We start from the raw sequence: 21,442 nt of genomic DNA on the forward strand, positions 1-21,442 counted from the left end.
GATATGTGCTTGTATGAATTATAAAAATATTATAAATGCATGAAATATACATATGCTTGAAATGAGTCCAAAAAATGTTACATTCTATTTGAATATTGAATTTCGATGGATATATGTGATTTTCGCACATTGAAATTGATCATGCATATGTTGCAGATAGGATTTAGCTCAGATGAGTAATCTTGATATAGCCCTCTCGAGCGTTTTAATAAATAGTTCATGCGAGCATCCTGATCGTAGTGATTTAGCATGTGTTGCGCATTACCGCAGCTCTTTGTGAGTGTCCTGACATGCAATCAGTTGTGATCCTACATTTAATGCGGACACAAACGTAGCTCTTCATAGCATCCTGTTAAGCTTGCTTTGCCTCTCTGCTACCTTATCGGTACTCCCTGATATTATCTCTTCGGAGATATCTGACTAGCTCTATGAACTCCCTGAGTAAAAACTCTTATGCCTGGATAAGTGTCCTGCTACATGATTACATAGCTTGTTTGAGCATCCTGGCATATGGCCCGAGAATGTGTTCCCAGAGTATGTGCCCTAATGGGTACCCTGATGAAGAATTGACGGTTTATGGATATGTACACCTTGAGTGTACTATTTGAGTATCCATCGATAATTCAATAATTCAACGGACAAAATTCTTGACATGAGGAAATAATAAGATAAATAGATTTATGTCTTGAATGATTCTGGATTTCCCGATGAAGTGTAAATAGATTTATGTCTTGAATGATTCTGGATTTCCCGATGAAGTGTTTCATGATGAGCTCATCTATGCTTATTTGATTGAGTACATGTGTTTAGGTAATTTTCCAAGTTGATGGAAAACATGTTAATGTATGCTTAAATTTAATAAATGAGATTGGTAAGTTTAATTTCTGTTATACGAACTTACTAAGCATATAATGCTTACTAGTATGTTTTATACTGCTCGGAAGCTCGCGAAGGTTGGAGATCGGTTGGAGCATCATCACACTATCGACTAGCTTGTTTTGGTATAAATAGTAAACTCATTTTGGTATAATGGCATGTCTAGGTAACTTGGCCATTGTTGACTTATAAATGTTGTTTGTAATCTAGCCATTAGAATGACTAGTGATGATTATGTTTTGGTATATCTATTAAGGTTATTCTATGACAATATCATGAGTACATATTATGGATTGATTGAGTTATGCTAAATGAATATACTTATTAAAAATAAAATTATAAATATGTATGCATGTAATGATATACCATGTTAGATGTTAAAATTAGCTTGGTTATAATACTTGGATTGATTGGTATAAGAATGTAAATTTTGGTGTAGGTTATTGGCAAAGTTTGGGTGAGAAATAAATCTAGGAAATGGCTTTATTTTGTCTACACGGGTAGACACACGGGCATGTGTCTTGATCGTGTGTGACACGACATACGCCCTGGTACATGGGCATGTAGTTAGGCCGTGTGTCCCCTGCATTTTAAATTTGAGAAATAGAATGCTTAGAATTGAGCACACGGGCAGAGACACGGGCATGTGTCTCAGCTGTGTGTGCTACATGGCCCAGAACATGAGTGTGTGTCTTAACCGTGTGAAACCTGCACTTAATTTTGGAAAATTAAATTTACCACACGGCCTAGGACACGGGCGTGTGATTGGCCGTTTGGTACAAGTCAGAGAGTTACACGGGGTCGAATACGGCCCGCAGCACGGGCGTGTCTTAGGGTCACACGGGCGTGTCCCTTGACCACACCGGAGTGTGTGCCCTACATTTAAGAAAAACATTGAAATTTCACAAAAAATTCTCTGAGTTCCCGATTTAGTCCCAACTCAATTCTAATAATCATATTGGACCTCGAGGGTCCATTTAGGGACATTATGATTAATCTCGAAAAATGAATAGTAATTGACATGAATTATCTGTAAATGTTTTGAAAACACTAGTAATGCTCTGTAACCCTGTTTCGACGATGAACACAGGTTAGGGGTGTTATTGGGTCAATTTAGTGAAGTGCCTACCGAAAATCCTCACCTTCACTTAAGATTGTTTATGGAGGTAAACGATTCTTTCAAATTAGACAAAGTACCCGGAGATGCACAATGATTGAAGTTGTTCCCATATTCACTAAAGGACAGAGCTCGAGCTTGGTTGAACTCATTGCCACCAAATTCCATTACCACATGTCAAGAGTTAGCAGAACGATTCCTTATGAAGAACTTTTCACCTACCAAGAATGATTAGTTGAGGAACGAGATCACTACCTTCCAATAGATGGATAACGATTCCTTGTAAGGTTTAATGAACTATTACGAAGATGACCTCATCACAAAATCCCTCATTGCATACAATTAGAGACATTCTATAATGGTTTCAATGTTCACATGAGAATGGTAGTGGACGCTTCTACTAATGGTGCTCCCATTTCTAAGTCTTATAACGAGTCATATGAAATCATTAAGAGGATTGCCAGCAACAATTATCAATGGCCAACCAATCGAGTAATGCCAGGAAGATGAGTCGCTAGATTACATGAAGTGGACACTCTCACATCACTTGCAACTTAGGTATCCTCGATTTCCTCAATGCTTAAAAACTTTACTACTAATAGGTTTAATAATTTTGCAGCTCAGCCATCGAATCAATTTGAAAATGTAGCTTGTGTTTATTGTAGAGGAAGGGCACTTATATGAAGAATACCCATCAAACCAAGAATTCGTGTAATACATGAGTAACCAGAACTAGAACCGAGGAATACAAGGACTGCAATATAATTTTTATAATTCATCTTGGCGAAACCACCCTAATTCCTCTTGTAGTAACCAAGGGGCTAGACCTAGTAACACTTATGCACAACCTAGACCGACCTAGCCACTTGTATTTACCCAACAAGTTCAGAAACAACCTTAAGCTAAACCTTTCAACGTCTTAGAAAATCTGTTGAAGGCATACATAATGAAAAATGATGCCTTAATCCAAAGCCAAGTAGCCACATTAAAAAACCTGGAAAACCAAATGGCCCAACTTGTAGCTGAACTTAGGAACAGACCACAAAGTGCTTTACCTAGTGATACGGAAAACTTGATAAATCCGAGAAAGGTCATTGTAAAGCATTGACACTAAGGAGTGGAAAGACGATAGAGCCCAAAATTTTTGAAGTTGAAGAAGAGCAAGCTGATGCTCGAGATAAAGTGGAAGTTCAACCAAGTTTTGAAATTTCAGCTTCACCAGAATCAATATCCGTAAAACCCAATAAGGTAACTTCTGAACCAGTCAATTCCGATAAACTAACAACTTTGCTAGATACAAAATTACCACAAAAGATGAATTAGCCAATTCAAGTTAAGAATCCTCCACCACCCTACCCTCAAAGACTTCAGAACATGAAGCAGGAAGTCCAATTTAAGGAATTCGTAGACGTACTCAAGCAACTTCATACCAACATTCTATTGGTAGAAGCTCTTGAGTAGCTGCCAAACTATATCAAATTCATGAAGGATGTCCTATCCAAGAAACGAAGACTAGAGAATTTGATATAGTAGCTCTGACGAAGGAATATAGAGCATACTTTCAAAATAAACTACCCCTAAAGATGAAGAACCCTGGATGTTTTACCATACCTTGCAACATTGGAGCAACTTATTATGGTAAGATATTATGTGATTTGGGTGAAAACATTAACTTGATGCCCATGTTCATATTTAGAAAATTAGGGATAGGTAAAGTTAGACCAACTACAGTTACACTTCAATTAGCAAATCGATCTTTAGCACATTTAGAAGGAAAAATCGAGGATGTATTGGTACGTGTAGACAAATTTATTTTTCCTGCTGACCTTTTTATTTTAGACTTTGAAGCAGATAAAGAGGTACCAATCGTCCTAAGAAGGCCTTTCCTAGAAACTGGAAGGACCCTTATTGATGTGCAGAAGGGTGCTATGCGTGTTCGGGAAAATTAGGTAACTTTTAATGTTTTTAAGTCTATGTGATTCCCTGACATAGTTGATGGTTATTTTACAGTATTTGAGTTAGAGGATTTAGCTATAGAATGGGAACACAACTCTGTTGAGGATCCATTGGAACAAGTTTTAATGTTAGACCCTCTAAGTGATGAAGAAGGGGAGGAAAACTTAGCTTTGCTAGAAGCTAACTAGAAGGGATATAATCCACAATCTCATTTTGAATCTTTGGAATTAGAAAGCAGAGATTATGTTCAACCGAAAGCATCAATTGCTAAGTGACCTAAATTAGAACTTAAGGTACTTCCCATGCACTTAAAATATGTTTATTTAGGTAATGTTTTGAATTTTCCTGTGATTGTTTTAGCAAAGTTAACTGAAGAGCAAGAAGAGAAACTTATTTCAATGTTGAAACAATTCAAGAAGGCTATTGGAAGGACCATAGCCGATATTCGTGGTATTAACTCATCCATTTGTATGCATAAAATCATTCAAAAAGATGGTGAGAAAGGAATGATTGATGGACAATGAAGACTGAACCCTATTATGAAGGACGTGGTAAAGAAAAAGATCATAAAATGGTTAAATGCGGGTATAATTTATCCCATTTCAGACAATTCATGGTTAAGTTTGGTTTACTGTGTGCCAAAGAAATGAGGTATTATAGTCTTTGAGAATGAAAATAAGGATTTAATATCGACCAAAATGGTTACGGGATGGAGAATTTTCATAGATTGTCGAAAGTTGAGCAAGGCGACTAGAAAAGATCATTTTCCTTTGCCGTTCTTAGACCAGATACTGGATAGACTTGCAGGGTGAGACTACTACTGTTTTCTCGATGGTTACTCAGGGTACAATTAGATCACAGTAGCACTGGAGGATCAACACAAAACAATATTCACATGCCCGTACGGTACATTTGCTTTTAAACGCATGCCATTTTGTTTATGTAATGCACCTGCTACATTTAAAGATGTATGATGGCTATTTTCACTAACATGGTTGAAAAGTATTTGAAAGCTTTTATTGATTATTTTTCAGTGTTTGGAGACACTTATAATGATTGCTTAGCCAATCTAGCCACGGTACTAAGGTGGTGCAAAGAAACAAACCTTGTACTCAATTGAGAAAAGTGTCATTTCATGGTATGAGAATGTATTGTTTTAGGGCACTAAATAATGAGACAAGGAATTAAAGTAGATAAAGAAAATGTAGTTTTTATTGAGAAACTTCCACCTCCAACATCTGTAAAAGGTGTTAGGATCTTTTTTGAGACATGCCAATTTTTATCAAAGATTCATCAAAGACTTCTCCAAAATTACTAAACCCTTATGCAAATTATTGGAGAAGGACATGATATTCAAATTTGATGAATAATGCTTAAAAGAGTTTAATGTTCTGAAGAATCGGTTAGTTTTGGCACCAATTATTGTCACACCAGATCGAGATTTTCCATTTAAGTTAATGTGTGACGCAAGTGACTTTATGATAGGAGTTGTGGTGGGCCAACGAAGGAAAATTTTTTTTCATCCCATCTACTATGCAAACCGGACTCTGACGGGAGCTCAACTGAATTATACAGTAACAAAAAAATAGTTACTTGCTATTGTTTTCACTTTTGGCAAGTTTTGGTTTTATCTTGTATGTACCAAAATGACTGTCTATATGGATCATTCAATAATTAAATAATTACTTGCCAAGAAAGATGCCAAGCTAAGATTGATCTGATGGGTACTTCTACTCTAAAAATCCAATCTAGAAATTCAAGATCGAAAAGGGGTAGAAAACCAAGTAGCATATCACTTATCCAAATTAGAGCTATAAAAAGGAGCTTCATCTATTGTACCCATTCAGGAGACATTTCCAGACAAGCACATACTTAAGGTAAATCATATCCATAACACCCATTGGTTTGCTGATGTTGCTAACTATTTAGCTTGTGGTTTGATTCCAATTGATAAGACGTATCAACAAAAGAAAAATTTTCTTCACGATGTAAAATGCTATTTCTAGGATGAGCCATATTTATTCAAAAAGTGTAGAGATCAAATGATCAGGAGATGCATGGCAAGAAATGAGGTACATAAGATTTTATATCATTGTCACACAAATCTGAATGGAAGACACTTCAGAGGTACACATACTGCGGCCAAAGTACTACAAGACGGATTTTTCTAGCCAACACTATTTAAAGATGTGTAAGCCTACGTAAAGAGTTGTGATTGATGCTAGAGGGTTGTAAACATCACCAACAGAAATGGGATACCTCGGACAAACATCATTGAGGTAGAATTATTTGATGTTTGGGGTATTGACTTTCTTGGTCCATTCCCTCATTTTGGTCACAAGTATATATTGGTAGTAGTAGACTACGTATCTAAGTGGATTGAGTCCGATGCATATCTGAAGAACGACGCCAAGGTTGTGATAATATTTTTGCAGAAACATGTGTTCACAAGGTTTAGAACTCCTAGGGCTATCATCAGTAATGATGGGTCCCATTTTGTGAACAAATGGCTGAAAGGTTGCTCGATAGACATGGAGTGGAGCACAAGTTTGCCACAGCTACCATTCGCAGATGAATGGACAAACTGAATTTGCGAATAAAGAGATAAAATGTATACTTGAGAAGGTAGTTTGTCTAAACCTACGAGATTGGTCCAAAAGAATGGATGACACTTTATGGGCCTACAGGACAGCATACAAGACATCTTTAGGGATGTTTCCCTATCGGTTGGTATTTGGGAAAGCCTATCATTCGCCTTTGGAGTTAGAACATAAAGCTTACTGGGCTCTACAACAGCTCATCTTAGATCTCAAACTTGCTAAAGAGAAACAAATGCTTCAACATAAAGAGTGAGAAGAGTTCCATAGGTTCTTATATGAAAATGCTAAACTATTCAAGGAGAGACTCAAAAGATGGCATGACAAGCACATTCGAGTTTGGAAATTTAAAGTAGGTCAGCAAGTCTTGTTATTCAATTCCAAATTAAGGTTCTTTCTAGGTAAGTTAAAATCATGTTGGTCCAGTCCATTCACTATTCATCAAGTCTTCCCATACGGGGTTGTTTAACTTCACGATAAGGGAGGTAATTTCAAAGTTAACGCTCAGTGCTTGAAACATTACCGGGGGGGATAAAATCGAGTGGGATTAAACCTCGTTCATTTTATCAGATACTTAAAATTTTATTTCTCTTTTAAATAAATGAATTAGGCTATATTTTCTGGATTAGTATGTTAAAAAAAATTATATCTAGGAGATTGGAACTTAAGCCAGACCACTTGTGACCCCTCCAATATTTCCTAGGAATTGATTTTAACATAATCTTCCAAGAAAATATTTCCTAAGTGACAAAATAAATTTTTAATTTTCAAATAAAAGGGTCAATTTTTATCGGAGTTTTATTTTGCAACTTAAATTTCAAACTATCTTTAAGTCCGAGGTCTTAATTGAATTATTTACAAAAATTAACTATTCTTTTTATAAATATTAAAATTAACTATCTCTTTTTGTAAATATTGTAAAAATCTAAAATATAGATTTTAATTCCTTTTTAATAAATAAGATGATAACAAGTAATATATAATTGTATTTTATATAATGTATATTAATAGTTATCAACTTTGTGTAGGATTAGAATTTTTAATATTTTATTTAAGAGTTTTTATTTTTAATAAATAAGATAATACCAAGTAGTATATTTATATAATTTGTATAATATATTAAGTGTTATTGCCTTTAAATACGATTAGGAGTTATAGTAATTTATTATTATTTCTTCTAAGAGTTTGAGTCGAGCTTTTTCATTTTGCCACTTTAAAAACCACCACCCTTCTCCCTCATGCACATCATACACCAAACCATCATCTTCCATACACCTTCTCCACCGTCGGCCCTAGCACCCTCCATCCTCCAAAACTCCCTAGTGTCACAAACTTCAATTGCCACCACTAGTAGATGACGCACCAAGTACTCCAGTACCTAGCTGCGCATGCATCAGCACAGCCTCTTTCTGCGCGCCTTGCTGATCTTGCACCAACCGCTACTTATGCCCTGCTGGTCAGACATCCTGGCCCTTGTGTGTTGTTACTACTCTAGCCCTCGCACATCGCTGCTGCCCGTAGCCCTCACGCACCCACAGCTCACGCATACAAGTTGCTCGCGCGCTTGTTTCCTTTGTACCACACCACCACTTTGTCGTAACCATCAAATACACCAACTAATTACCCTCCAACAAATCCTAAATCAACATCTTTAGCTTCACATTTTATTTATTTTATTGAGTTCTTAATTTCTATATAAAGGTGGTAAGAAAATTTTCTCTTAAAATTTAAATTTAATTTAATGATTTGATGTTTCAATTTATTGAATTATTTTATGAAAATTGAATTTTTGAGAAAATATTTGTTTCCAACTTATGTTGAGGTCAATCATGCCTCGCAAAAGAACTCGTGCCTTTGTCCAAGTTGAAGAATCACAAAACAAATTCCACTATGAAGGAGCCAAAGTGAGATACGATAGCATTTTCAAAAATCAACAAATGCTCCTAGAAAAAGACTTTACATTGAAAGAAAGCAATTAAACTAATTTCATGGCGAGCATTAGAAAAACTACTGAAGATTTAAATTGGGAAGTGTTCTATGGGAAAAGTCCTAGTGCATATGAAGAGATAGTTCGTGAAGTTTATGCAAATTTAACCTCAAGTGAACAAGCAGTAGTTTCTGTTCGAGGAATCAAGGTACCAATAAACTCAAACACTACTAATAAATTCTTTAACTTACCTGATTTTGAAAACAATGAAGGGAAATTCGAAATTGTGCTACTAGACGTTCTGGACCAGCATACTTTCACTTTACAATAAAAATTTTGTGCTTAAAAGCTAAAATTCTTGCAAATGTGAAGAAAACAAATTATAGCCAAGGCACAATCATAGATTTGGACCTCTATCGAGTAGCTAGAGATTCTGCTCCGTAGCAATGAGTTAAATCAAGCGAGGATCCTGAAGAAGAAAAAGAAGAAGATCCCACAAAGATCAAACCAATGCAGTCAGCTGGAATTCCTGAAAAGGCAGAACCAACTAAACCAATGACTGAACCTAACATGGCGACCTCAACATTCAGAACTCATTCGCTTCACCCAGATCTTCGTGATGAGCTATTAAAATTGAAGGACCTAATGCAACATAAGTAGTGGCAGCAACAAGCTTACTGGAGATATTCAAAAATATGGAATGACTCAATGAGAAGTTCTTTTACGAAAATATTTCATGACCCGCTTATTTTTGTGCCTGAGTTTCCAGATTGTATATTTGAACCATAGATTCCAAAATTGAATAGGGAACGAAGTGATTCAAGCAAAAACAAGGACAATGGAGCAAAAGATGAGTCAAATTCTGAGGGATCTGTAAATAAATAAAAAGGGGGAATCTTTGCTTTATTTAGCCTGAACCTCAATAAAATCAAGCTGTCATTTTTTTCTATCCTTTCAACCTTAGAAAATTAATTATAAAAAAAAATCATTTCACTCTCCATAAAATGTGATCCATAATGAACATGTACTGGTACAAAAATAAATGGGTTAAGTATTGATCCATAATAAATAAGTACCAATACTTGATAAACATGTATCAATACCACTTTTCAAGAAATAATATTTTTGTATTTCATGAGTTAAAAATAAGTTTGGCTAATGATGAAATGATTATTTATAATTATTATGATAAAGAAATAATTTTAGTAAGGTAATTCAAATGATATAAGAAGAGATATATAGATAAATAGTAAGTGATGACATAAATAAAATATATTCAAGTTGAAGGAATTATTAAAACTTTGATATATGAAAATGAATCTTGAACACAAAAATTAAGCTTTGATAGGTATTTACATGAATATGATGATGAATAATAAAGTAAGTGATAATGAACCATCATCCTCTTCTTCAATTAAGTCTCTCATTTTCTTCTCACAATTGTATTGGTTAATAAAAATTTTTGGTTCAACTTCTTGAATTCTAATATCATAAACCTCAATATTTCATCAATTTTGTCAAACGTTTGGTGAGGACATGGACGTTACCCCTTACAACTGATTTAAAACATCTTGTATCAATATCAACCCCAAGAAACTCACCATACTTTTTCGCAATGTTTTGAAACATCATACAATTCCAAACGTGAAGAGGAATCCCTTGACACGCCAACCACACCATCTTATTGTCCACTTGGATCTTCTCAGACCACCTCTCAACTTTAGAGAAAAGGTTGCTCAATGTTCCATCCTCTAAACCTTCAATTTTATGGATTATTTCCTCCTTTTTACGACAGACAACCACCATGTTGCTAGATATTCTCTTAATATTTACTCTTCCTATATTCAAATCATTAATCAGCCCAGAGATAATCTGCACTAGTTTATATTCAATACAACACCACCATCAAGAAGTTTTTAAGCCAGTGTATATTCAAAAAATATATTGAATGAAATTTGTAAAAGTATTAATGTAATTCAAAATAGTAAGAAACTAAAATAGAATTAAAATTATTATATGAAAACTAATTGGAATAAGCGACAGAACATACCAAAACATGCTTTTGACATTAGACATAGCATATCTTATCTAAGATCAACAACAGTTTGAATAAGAGGTGTTACAAGGAAGCATATGAAAATTTTAAATTTGAACTCAGTAGTTTTATTGGTTACCTTTCTAATTCAGCGGGGTTGATTAACATGAACAAAGCACACGAGCACTAAATATCCAAGCATCATAGCACTTTTTAATATCTTGAGATAATTCTATTTTGTTCAAACCATTGTTAGCATTTATAAAATCGATTTTTATTCACATTAGAATTTTTTATACTTAAAGTGCTTGATGCTTAACTTCTTAGTGCTAGAAAATATTTTCATGTATCGAGGGTTGTAATTTTGTTTCTTGTGTCTGTTTTGAAGTGCCTAATGATTTTACATATGGGCAAGAAAAAATAAGCTAAATGTGGGGAGTTGATAGACACATATTTGCTATACATTTTAGATCACTTTCAAATTTGTTTGAGAATGATTTCAAGTTAATTACTATGTTTTAGTGTAATTTACATGTTTTGGAGTTTGGGATTGATTGTTTTTATTTTCAAAATTTTAAGTTCACTTTGCTTATTTTTAGTATTATTTATATTTAGTGCTACTTCAGATTTGGTGTTGATGTCTCGACTTTTAGAGGAGGATGTTGTGGCCCTAGAGTTAGATTCCTGATGATTGGGTTCACTATAAGAAAGAGCTAAAATGTGCAATCAGAGGTGAAAGTCTGAATGGTGGATCCTGTGTGTCAGGATGATAATGGTTATTTCTGTTTAGCTTGACTATTATTTCTACAGAGGCGTAGGGGAAATTACGGAAACAGATGTCAACGTCATAATGATAGAGCCTTTGTGTTGCGTTGGTCAAGCTCAATTTGTAATTTTTATCAAATATAATTTTATCATTCTAAGGCTTAAAAGTATAGATATAAGTACATTTTTATGAGCTTAAGTGAAAGAAAATAGAGAGAATGTGACAGCCCAAAATTGACCTTAGTCGGGAAGTGGTTTCGGGACCGCTAAACCGAGTCAGCGAAATGTTTGAACGTAATATTTATTGTCTAGAATATGTAATTATGAATGTGTGAAAATTTCAAGCTTCGATTTAGTCGATTGCATGTGAATTCAGTTAGTAGGACTTGTGTGAAACTTTTGAAATGTGATAGGCTAATCTGTAAGGACCTAATAGTGCATATAGTCAAAAGGGAGGACTTGCATGTCAAATTCCCCCCCCAAGTGTTAGTGGCCGGCCATGACAAAGAGTGATGGGCAAAAACATGTCATAAAACATGTTGTGACAATGGTGTATGTAAGAAAAAAATAAAATAATGAGCATGGGAATTGAATAATGAAAGGGAAGAAAAAAAAAAAAGAGAATGGTGTGAGTGTCCCCCCCTTTTGCCGTGAGTTGAAGAAAAGAGAAAAAAAAATTTTGTTCATCATTTTTCATTCTTTTGGCCGAAAATTCCAAGGGAGAAGAAAGGAGTTCTTGCTCATGGTTGGTTTGGAAGAGGATTAGGAAGAGGTTTGGCCATCCTTGTATCTAGATTAAGGTATGTTTGATGTTGTGCCATGAGATTCATGCATGTTTTTAGTTGCTAGCTTTAGTTCTAATTAACTATGGTTCAAATCTTTGCTAAGTCACGGGGATGATATTCGGCCGAGGTGGATTTTGTGTTAATGTCATTGCATGCTAAATGTGAAGCTTGTTAATGATACTTGTGATGGTGGATTGATGAATCTTAAATCTTCTTTTTAGCATTTTTGAGTGAGGCATTAAGTTCCTTGTTCAACCGTGACCAAAATTGAAATGGTATGGGGTTGTAAGGCATTCGGCCATGGTAGGAAGTAAAAGAAAACTATGGTCGTTGTTCATGTTATTTGGATGATAAATGCTAGTAAGGTGAAGTACAAATGTTAGTGTTTGATTTACTAGTGTATATGTGCGTATTAGCCTAGTTTTGAACTTGAAACAAAATGGTGTTTAGTCGATACAAGCGACCATACTTGTAGAATGTATCAAGTGTTGAAATCGGCCTCAACATAGATGTGTATGTTCGGCCACATGAATGAGTACATATGTTGATGTGTATGTTCGGCCACATGAATGAGTACATATGTTGATGTGTATGTTCGGCCTTAGGTAGCCTATTGATGGCTTTAGCTTGACTTAGAAAATTCGGCTAAGGGGGAAATATTAGCTAGTATGTTGAATTCGATTCGTGATTTCGTACACATGTGACTCTAATGTCTAATGGATATATGGGCTAAGTACCTTGAGCTTCTCTTTGATGTTTGAATGAATTGTATTGAATTGCTTGATGTAATTAAAAATGTGCATGACCATTGTGTATTCGAGCTAAAGGGTGGCCATATGACCATTTAAACTCCTTGTCATATTCGACCATAAGCTAGCATAATGAGATTTTAATAAGTTAAATTTGTGTGAATTAGCTCAAGAGCTTAGAGGACCACAGTTGGATAAGGGGAAGGAAAAAGTGATCGAATAGCCGTCGAAATCGCTCGACCACGTCCGAGGTAAGTCTTCGAGTAATGATCCTACTTGTATTATATTGAAATGATTTGTCATATTATGGCGGATAGCCGAATGTGCGTAGGGACTACGTTGTAAAGTCAATTGAAATCATGCTCTTTGTGTGTGGCTATTGAGCCGAAATTGGAAAGGTTTGATAAATGTTTTGTGTTTGAGCCTTAGTAACGAAAATGAAATATGGATGTGTCGTGATTTTTGATATATGTGTGCGTGAGCAATTGAATGATACCCGAGCTAAGCCCCGAAGGCATTTATGCTAGTGATTATATCCGGGTTAAGACCCGAAGGCATTTTTGCGAGTTGCTATATCCGGGTTAAGACCCGAAGGCATTTGTGCGAGTTGTTATATCCGGGCTAAGACCCGAAGGCATTTGTGCGAGTTGCTATACCCGGGTTAAGACCCGAAGGCAATTGTGCTTGTGGTTATATCCGGCTAAATTCCGAAGAAACTTGGTTTGAAGGTGAGCGTTTTGTGCTGCAATAAATTCAATTAATACGCTCGAAAAACCCAAACGATAAGGTATGTTTGCATGTGCATCGGAAAAGTCGATTCGTTTGAAATAGTATTCGTTCAATCGACTAACGAACTTTCGGCTCTTAGATAGGTTGATACCTTGTGTGTGTATATGTTGATGAAGTGTGAAGTAAGTATGATTATGAGAATGTGTATTAATAAAGTGATTCATTTAGCTATGTGAATGTAATACTTTAGTCAAAGCTGATTTCATTACTTGAGACTTACTAAGCATTAAAATGCTTACCCCGTTGCTTTGGCTCTCTGTTTTATAGATTTTGCTCGTTAGCTATCGGTTTGGGATCATCAAGTCGAAGTCATCCACACTATCAAAGCCCTTTTGGTACTCTTTTAGTTGAACTCTGGATATGGCATGTATAGGACTACCCTTTGCTGTTTTTCAAGTACGTTTTGTGATGTATGTGTGTACAGCCATGGGAAAATGGCTCGTAAAAGTGGAGTATGGCATTAGACCATTTGTGTTTATGTATATATGTATGGTTTCATGATGTGACTATGGACTGGAGTGGAAGTGTTGGGCAAATGATCAGCCATTGGAATGGCTAAATATGATTATATGTGGACCTATGTATGACAAAACTCTAGTTGGTCCATGGAAACCACGAAATAGGTAAAGTTTACCTTGAAAACAGATGCTGACAGCAGCAGTGGTGTGGATTTGAAAAATCACTAAAATTTGTAGGAATGGAATTAAATAGTTAATAAATTATTTAAATGAACCTTGATGAATCTAATTTCATATGGAAGAAACGAAACGGTCATATGAGTTATATGTTAAGAGATATTAAAGTTCTCGTGAAACAGGGCCAGAACGGTTTCTGGATCCCCTTTTCCGAGTTTGGAAATTCATTATAAATTAACCAGAGATAATTAGGAGTCATTCCATATATGTATAGATTCCTATTTGAGTCTAGTTTCTATAGAAAGAAACGGTATCAGTATTGAATCCCTGTACAGGGAGATATCCAAGTCGTAATGCGCAAAGGTCAGTGTAGTCGATCCCTGTAACAGGGGAGACTTTAACTAATAAACTGTACTAATTGGCCTGACCAAAAATTCTAGAAAAAAATTTGTAGATGGACATATGAGTCTAATTTCAGGGAAAAATTACAAAACTGATTTTTGAGCTTTGAAACTCAAGATATGATTTTTAAGGCTACAGTGACACAGTAACCAGCTTGTCTGGAAAATTTTAAATGGACTGTGAAAATAATTAAGTCTGTGTGCACCTTGTGTTCGGCTCCGGTAACGGACTTGGGTACAGGGTGTTACAGAGAAGACTTAGTTAAGTAGATTAAATAATTAGTTTGCAATTAGAGTTTTCTTTGTTTTTCTAAAACTTTCAAATGTAGCTTCTTGTTTTGTAATCAGATTTGGTTTTTCAAATTATAGTTGCTTTATATTTTTCTTTTCCTAATCTTAATCTTAACTAAAGCTGGAAGTTCAAGTGTAGTAGAGATTATCCTTTGGGAAAGCTTTTCAATGATAAAAATTGCATTTTTTTTAATTAAGTAGGTTAAAGAGCTTTGGTCCTTCAAATCAACCACTACTTCTATACCTATAAGGAAAGTTTTAAACTGAGTTTGTTTTAATTAAGTAGGTTAAATAGCTTTGGATTTCTTTTTGTAAATTAGAATGATATTGTTACTAATCATGAATTTAATTAAGTCAATAATTCATTAAGTTAGTAATAACAAGTATTATAAACAAATATTTGAACTAAGTGTTTCATTTGGGATTCAATCCTCAAAATATTTTCCGATGGAGTATCTATTCTATTATAACTTGAAGACAACTGTATGCTTGCAATATTAAATGACAGTTGTTAGGATTGAGTGACCTGAATCCTTGTTAAAATAAAATACAATGGTAAAATAAAATAAAAGTAAAATCAATATAGAATTACACTTCTTTTCTTTTATTTTGATTAGAATATGGTTTTTCAACCTTACTACACTTCATCTATTTAATATTGATTAGACTAAGGTGTTTCGACCTTACTAGACTCACTCTATTTTACGTTGATTAGAATAAGGTGTTTCAACCTTACTAGACTCATTCTATTTTACGTTGATTAGAATAAGGTTTTTCAAACTATAAATACAAGTAGTCTAAACTCCTTTTGTATCATTTAAATTCGATATTAGTTAATATTCTTCTCACCTGCTCATGGTTTTTCATTAAAAGAGTTTCCACATAAAATTTGTGTGTTCTCATTTTTCTTTTTTTTGCTTTGTAATCATTCCATATTGCCATTATCAAAGTTCAATTTTTTTTTACAAACTAGTATCAAGAGCTTTATGGGTTGCTTATCTTGATCATGGTAATGGTAACACTGAAGTATGATATTCACTGTTGGATCACAACACCAGATTCGTGTTGTGGCAGATAAAGATGCAGGTAGTTCTTGCGCAAATGGACTTGGAGGATGCCCTACTAGGGATAGATAAGATGCCTTCGACATTGACAAAGGAAGAGAAGAAGCGTAAAGATTGAAAGGCTCTGACGCAATTACATCTACATCTATCGAAAGAAATTCTGTATGACGTGATGAAGGAGAAGACCGTTGTGCATTGTAGGCAAAACTGCAACAGCTATGCATGTCGAAAACCCTAACTAGCAAGTTACATATAAAGCATCGTCTTTATGCTCATCGTTTGGAGGAAGGTGTGTCTTTTCACGAACACTTAGATGTGTTTAAAGAAATTTCTTAGACCTTGAACCCATGGAGGTTCAGTATGATAAAGAAGATTTAGGGTTAATTATACTTTGTTTGTTGCCCCCTTCTTATTCAACCTTTAAATATATAATTTTGTAGAGTCGCAAATCTCTCATAGTTGATGAAGTCCATGCTTCCTTAACCTCATATGGCAAGATGAAAAATCTTGTGGTTGGATCCGACTCTTAGAAAGAGGGTTTTATTATTTTTGGGAGACAAGAACGGAATACTGATGATAATCGTGGGAGGACACAAGAACGAAATCCTCGTAGTAAATCCAATGGTAGATTGAGATTTTCAAATAGAGGTAAAACTTGTAAATTTTTTAAGAAGAAAAGGCATAAAATTCTGAGTGCTATAAGTTACAGAATAAGATAAAAAAGGAGGTTGAAAATCAAAAAGAAAAACAACCAGAACAATCTGGTGAAGCCTATTTGTAGAAGAATACAACAACGACGAACTCCTAGTTACTTCTGCTGAAAACTCTGAAGTGAGCGATGAGTGGATCTTCGATTTTGGTTGCACCTTCCATATGAGTCCCAATCTGGATTGGTTTACAACATATGAAATAGTGTCTGAAGGTGTTGTTTTATAGGAAATAATGCTTCATGTAAAATGGCAAGTGTTGGCATGATCAAAATTAAGATGTTTGATGGAGTCGTTAGAACACTTACTGGCATACGACATGTACTAGAATTGAAGAGGAATTTGATTTCGTCGTGTACTCTTGATTCAAAAGGGCACAAGTATACAACTAAAAGTGGGGTTCTAAAGATTAGTAAGGGTTCCCTCGTTGTGATGAAGGGGTAGAGAAAATTTGCCAAGTTACATATTTTGCAAGGTTCTACTATTACTGGTGATGTAACTATCAGTTCCTCTTCCTTGTTAAATGATGATGTTACTAAAATTTGGCATATACGTCTACGGCATACAAGTGAGAACAGCATGGAAGAATTAAGAAAAATAAGACTTCTTGACGAACAAGGCATTAGTAAATTGAAGTTTTGTGAACACTGCATTTTTGGAAAGCAAAAGAGAGTTCGATTCACCAGAGGAATCCACAACATAAAGGGAATGCTAGATTATATTCATTTTGATCTGTGGGGACCATCTAGAGTGCCTTCAAAGGGTGGCACTAATTATCTGCTAACAATCATTAATGATTTTTCTAGAAATGTTCGGGCTTTCTTCCTGAAGCAAAAAAAAAATGATGTGTTTTTTGCATTTAAGGCTTGAAAAACTATGACCGAGAAACAAACAGGAAAAAAAATAAAACACCTTCACATAGATAATGGCTTGGGATTTTGTTATGATGAGTTTGATGAATTGTATAAATCAAAACGGATCGTGAGACACTTGACAGATCGTCATACTCCACAACAAAATCACATTGTAGAATAGATGAATAGAACAATCATGGAAAAGGTTTGATGTATGTTGTTGAATACTTGTTTATCGAAGTTTTTTTGGGCTGAAGCAGCCTCTATTGCATGTTTTTTGATTAATCGGTCTTCGTCTATTGCCATTGAGAAAAAGACTCCATAAGAGGTATGGTCCGGTAATCCTACTGATTATTCTGATTTGAATATTTTTGGGTGTTTTGCATATGCTCATGTTGATAATGGGAAATTGGAACCTAGATCCATTAAATGTATTTTTTCTTGGTAATAAGGTTCGTGTTAAAAGGTATAAGTCATGGTGTCCTGAAAATAGAAAAGTTGTGACTAGTAGAGATGTTATTTTTTATGAAACTACTATGCTACCTAACTTATCTTTTAAAGACTCTTCCAATAAAGACCAGGAAAAGCAGGTGGAGCTTTAGATTGATCTAGGATCTACAACAGAGTCTACTCCTTAAGATAGTACAGAAACTCAGTGTAGAGTTGCTTCTTCACCATAATATTCCATTTCCAAGAACAAACCTAGAAGAGAAATTAAACCTCCAAAGAGGTATACCAAGGTTGATCTAGTTGCTTATGTTTAAATGTGGCTAAAGATATAGATGCAAATCAAGAGCCATTTTCTTACTCCGAGGCAGTTAGTTGTGAAAATTTAGGAAAGTGGATGATTTTCATGCAAGAAGAGATGAAATCACTTCATAAGAATAGAACATGAGATTTAATGAAGCTTCCTAAAGGTAAAAAGGTTGATCGTTGGAAATGAGTGTTCAAAAAGAAATAAGGGACTCTAGGAGTTGAAGAACCCATATATAAAGCAAGGTTGGTTGCAAAAGGTTACAGTCTAATTCCAGGTGTAGACTTCACAAATGTGTTTTCTCCAGTTGTGAAGCAAAGTTTGATTCGAGCCTTGCTTGGTATTGTGGCCATACATGTTTTTTAGCTTGAGTAGTTAGATGTAAAATAGAATTTTTGCATGAAGAACTTGAAAAAGATATTTACATGTAACAACCAAAGGGTTTTACAATCTCAGAAAAGGAGTACTTTGTTTTCTTACTGAAAAAGTCCCTTTATAGCTTAAAACAGTCACCAAGGTAGTGGTATAACAGGTTTGATTCTTGTATGAATACTAATGATTTCAAAAGAAGTAGCTTTGATAGTTGTGTTTATTTTAAGAAAAATAGTGATGGTTCTTTTTTGTATCTACTCCTCTATGTTGATGACGTATTGATAGCAGTCAAAGATAAATGAAAGATAAGAAAGGTCAAAGCCCAGCTTAGTAAAGAATTTGAGATAAAGGATTTGGGAGCAGGAAAGAAGGTACTTAGGATGGATATTCTTAAAGATAGAAAATCATGTAAATTGTACCTAAGTCAGAAATGGTATATTGAAAAAGTTCTTTACAAGTTCAATATGCAAGGTGCCAAGCCTGTTAGTACTCCATTAGCAACCCACTTCAGACTTAATCGGCTTCGTTTCCATAATTAGATTATGAAATTGACTACATGTCATATGTTTCATATTTTAGTGCAGTGGGATCTCTCATGTATGCTATGGTTTGCTCACATCCAAATTTATCATATACAGTTAGTGTAGTTAGTAGATACATGATGAATCTCAGTAAAGAACATTGGAAAGGAGTTGAGTGGATTTTTAGATATTTACGAGGTACTACTTATGTTTGCTTATAGTTTGGAAGAACTAGAGATGGATTCATTGAGTATGTTGGTTCTAATCTTGTTGGGGACCTTGATAAAAGAAGATCTCTCACAAGATATGTCTTTATTACCGGAGGTTGCGCAATCAGTTGGAAAGCCACTTTGTAAACTACAGTTGCTTTGTCTACTATTTAAGCTGAGTACATGGTGATTACTAAGGCTTGTAAAGAAGTTATTTGGTTAAAGGGACTCTTTGATGAACTCAGTAAAGACATTTAGATTGGTATAGTGTTTTGTGATAGTCAGAGTGTCATCTTCCTTACTAAAGATCAAATGTTTCATGAGAGAACAAAGCACATTAATGTTCAATATCATTTTGTGCGTGATATTATTTCTTGTGGAGATATTGTTGTAAGTAAAGTTAGTAGTTATAAAAATACTGTAGATATGATGACTAAGTCACTTCCTATAACCAAGTTTGATCATTGCTTGGACTTGGTTGGTGTTTATTGTTAAAAAATACGCTTTAAAGGGTTTCATAGAAGAGGTAGAGAACTTGTTTGTTGAAAGTTTGTGTTGAAGAACTTGCTCATTGAGAATTCGTGTCAAGGTGGAGATTGTTAGAATTGAATGACCTAAATCCTTGTTAAAATAAAATATAATGGTAAAAAAAATAAAATAAAACCCATATAGAACTACACTTTTATTTTATTTTGATTAGAATAAGGTTTTTCAACCTTACTACACTTCATCTATTTGATAGTGATTTAAATAAGGTGTTTCAACCTTACTACGCTCTTTATATTTGACATTGATTATAATAAGGTTTTTCAACCTATAAATAAAAGTAGTCTAAAATCCTATCCTATTGTATCATTCGATTAGACATTAGTGAATTTTCTTCTCCTCTGCTCGTGGTTTTTTCCTAAAAGGGTTTCACCTAAAATCTATGTGTTCTTGTTTTTCTTTTTTTTTGCATTGCGATCATTCTATATTTCTATTATCGACGTTCGGTGTTTTTTTACAACAGTTTATTTGAATAGATTTGTAAGTAAGAAACACTCGACTATTATCATGTTCTTTAACAATATCCCATGTTCCAAAAACCAATGGTTTCTCTTTCCAGTGGAACATTTTACATATACTTCACGCATGCCTTTTTTGCTTATTATGGTGCTAACGTGTCCCATCCTATTGATCTGCAACAATTCATTGTGACAAATTAAGCTCTTTTCAACACTTAATGAGCTTATATTCAAATGATTTTTATATCTTTTTAGTTCATTTTTAGACTTATTTTTGCATTCAAGTTTAATAAAATGAGCTTTTAGTGTTGTTTTATGACCTGTTAGGTTGATTCAGACCTAAAGAGGAACTAACATGTTGACTAAGTGTGCAAGACAAGATTTTAGGTCGATGAGTCAATGGATTGCTCTGGATGTTACAACATTCAAAGGAAATGTCACAAAAACGAAACTAACCTCAACACTTAGCCAAATTTTGAGCACAACTTCAAGAGGTGAGTTACGAGAGACAAAGTTGTGATATCCACAAGCCAAAGTTACGACATCCAACTTTAAGCCTAACTATGCTTCGGCATGTGTGCATCAAGGCTAAGAATATGACAATATACTGCAAGTGTAACAAGTCAATTGTAATGTTTATAGTGTTATAATGGAACACTTAAGTATTCAAAGGATCGAACTCGAAAAAGTAAGGGAAAAAGTGATTCCTAATTGACAAGCATCCAAAAAGAAGTCTAGCTAACTACTCACTAAGTCTTATATTACGACAAATCATGATCAAGGTTAATTATACTAATTGGCTAGTTAATACTAAAAAGGACTAAATTGAAAAATAGACAAAATTATACAATTGACAATTCGAAGACAAACAACGGTTGTTTGACTTTCATGTTGCTAATTAGTATTTGGCTTAGGGATCTAAAAGGCTTAAACTTCTAATTGGCTTAATTTTACCTCTCAGTCACCAGTTTGCAAAATTAGATGATTTAGTTCAATTTATCTCTCGACCTCACCAAACTAACTCGGGCAAAATG

Source organism: Gossypium arboreum, chromosome 6 (assembly GCF_025698485.1).
Source record: "Gossypium arboreum isolate Shixiya-1 chromosome 6, ASM2569848v2, whole genome shotgun sequence".
Lineage (NCBI taxonomy): Eukaryota > Viridiplantae > Streptophyta > Magnoliopsida > Malvales > Malvaceae > Gossypium > Gossypium arboreum.